The sequence below is a fragment of the Bison bison genome, unplaced genomic scaffold, assembly GCF_000754665.1.
Source record: "Bison bison bison isolate TAMUID 2011002044 unplaced genomic scaffold, Bison_UMD1.0 scf7180017864369, whole genome shotgun sequence".
NCBI classification, from domain to species: domain Eukaryota; kingdom Metazoa; phylum Chordata; class Mammalia; order Artiodactyla; family Bovidae; genus Bison; species Bison bison.
The window spans coordinates 3,537,609-3,540,155 of NW_011494941.1; positions in this window are offsets into that span (position 1 = coordinate 3,537,609).

Below are 2,547 nucleotides of genomic sequence, written 5' to 3' on the forward strand. Positions count from 1 at the left end.
CTTGGCGGCAGCAGCAGCAGTTACAGGAGTATAGCAGCAGTAGTATTAGTAGCAGCTTTGCCGTGCACTGGGCCAGTAATAGTAGTATTACTACTACTATTAGTAGTAGTAGCAGCAGCAGCAGTAGTAGCATTTGCTACACACAGGCTAGGAGCTGGATAACAAACAGACAAAGACTTTATTCCCATAGAATTCCCTGCGTATATTGCTGTAATTCCTTAAAGATCAGAGATGGGCCTTGATTCAAAAATGGAAGCAATCAGAGTGGTCCAGGTGAGAGTTGCTTTGTGTGTTAACCCAGTTGGAGGAGACACAACCCAGGACTTCATGAAATTACAAAGCAGAAAAGGAGGGAGAGGTGGCAATCCTGCCCAGCTGTGAAGTGTTACGTGCTAAGGGGGCAATCTCTTATATAAAGGTAAGATCTTTAGTCTATCACCACACCTATGAAAAAAATCTGAGATGATAGGGATCTTACAACAAAAATTAGATTTTTACAATAATCTAATTTCAACCTCTCAATCATAAAACCATGTCAGAGGTGCAAGAGTCCTTATGGATAAGTCCACTGTTTTACAAATGAATAACTGGAGGCCAGAGGGGGCTGGTGACCCCCTGGATGTCCCTCCCCCTTCTGGTTGCTGATGGAGTCAGGTCAAGATCTGGTTCCACCCTCCCCGTGGTTCCCAGTGCTTCACAGGATACCCGAGAGTGGTGACAGGTTATTTGCAACTTGCTCAAGATCTTTCCTGATAGCTCAGTTGGTAAAGAATTCACCTGCAATGCAGGAGACCCCTATTTGATTCCTGGGTCAGGAAGATCTGCTGAAGAAGGGATAGGCTACACACTCCAGTATTCTTGGGCTTCCCTGGTGGCTCAGCTGGTAAAGAATCCGCCTGCAATGCAGGAGACCTGGGTTCGATCCCTGGATTGGGAAGATCCCCTGGAGAAGGGAAAGGCATGGAGTGGGTCACTCCAATATTCCGGCCTGGAGAATTCCTTGGACTGTATAGTCCGTGGGGTTGCAAAGAGTCAGACATGACTGAGTGACTTTCACTTTCAAGGTCACACACTTGGAAAGCAAAAATGGTGGGACATCTTCTCTCCCTTTCTTTTTTTCTTTCACTCAACATCTCATGAGGATGTCTGCTCCAAGCTTGGGTACTGCATACTGGTGGTTTTCAATAAAAATCTATCAGACAAAATGAGTTTTGAAGTAACTCAGAGCCCGGGAGTCTGAGAGATGTGGGTTCCTGTGCTGCCAGACCACTGACTACTGGTGGATCTTCGAGCCTCAGGCTGTATAAAATGGAGGGGACAAAACTGCCCTCCCAGGCTGTTTCTGTGGGGTCATTTGAAGGTTTTATGATTAACCTAAATTAGAAGTAGAATGGGAGTTTCTAACACATCATGTCTCCCGTTGTCCTGCTTCATCTATTGTTCCGAGCAATGGGTTCTCTTCCTTCCTCATCTCCTTGGAAATACCGTGCTTGACCTAGATAACATACAGCCTTCTCTGTGTGGGTGGCATGCATTTGCATTCTCCACCAGATCTGTGGGATGTGTTTTCCAGCTTACTGAATAGACTGACCCATTCATCACATGAATCCGTTTGTGTCGGTTTGTATTTTTGCCCTTAAGTGCCACTGCGGCCCAAGCTAAGGTTGGGTCCTTGCAGCTCTCCTTTGCTCGCGATTGCTGCCTGCCAGCATCACAGAGCTTTCCTGGGGCTGGCATGAATTTCAGCCAGCAGACCCTGCACAGAGACCCAGGGCAATGGCTTCTGGTGGGAACTTGCTTTCAGTCACAGACACCACGATGCACTGGATGGAGAGCTGGCAGATGCCACCAGCAGATGCCCCTCGGAAGCTCTGGCTGTTTTGAAGCCTGGAGAAAAGCCAGGAGCAATGGGGCCCTGGCGGCAGCACCTCTGCTTTCCGAAAAGGAAGCTGGAGTGCTGCGGCCTCCCCCACGTGCACAGCGGCTGTGTCCAGACCTGAATGCCCCTCTCATTACTCACCGGAAGTGAGTAGGAACACTTCACGCAGGAAGATGACTCGCTTTTCTGACAAGATACAGAGAGCTTTTCCAAGGAAATGATTTGCAGGGTTTAAATATTCTATTTCTTAGTCTGCTTTTCCTCTGTTGAATCTGTTGCAAATTGATCCGGTGGTAGCATCCTTTGAACACCTTGGAGGAGTTTTAATTAGTACTTACGTAGGTTATAAAACTTTAAGTGTAACTCCTCCCTTGATGCTTCTGCAGCATTTGCTGTGGAGAGGAACGGTTTGTCATAAGAGTGGGAAATGGCACAATGAGCCTGTTGCTTTTATAATTGGAGTTGAGTGACATAATGAAAAACAACAGCTCACAGTTGTCATGGGTCAGGCTGGAGTACAAGGCATTATGGATACCTAGCATGACTGAGTACCCACTCCAATGTTCTTGCCTGGAGAATCCCAGGGACGGGGGAGCCTGGTGGGCTGCCGTCTATGGGGTCGCACAGAGTCGGACATGACTGAAGCGACTTAGCAGCAGCAGCAGCAG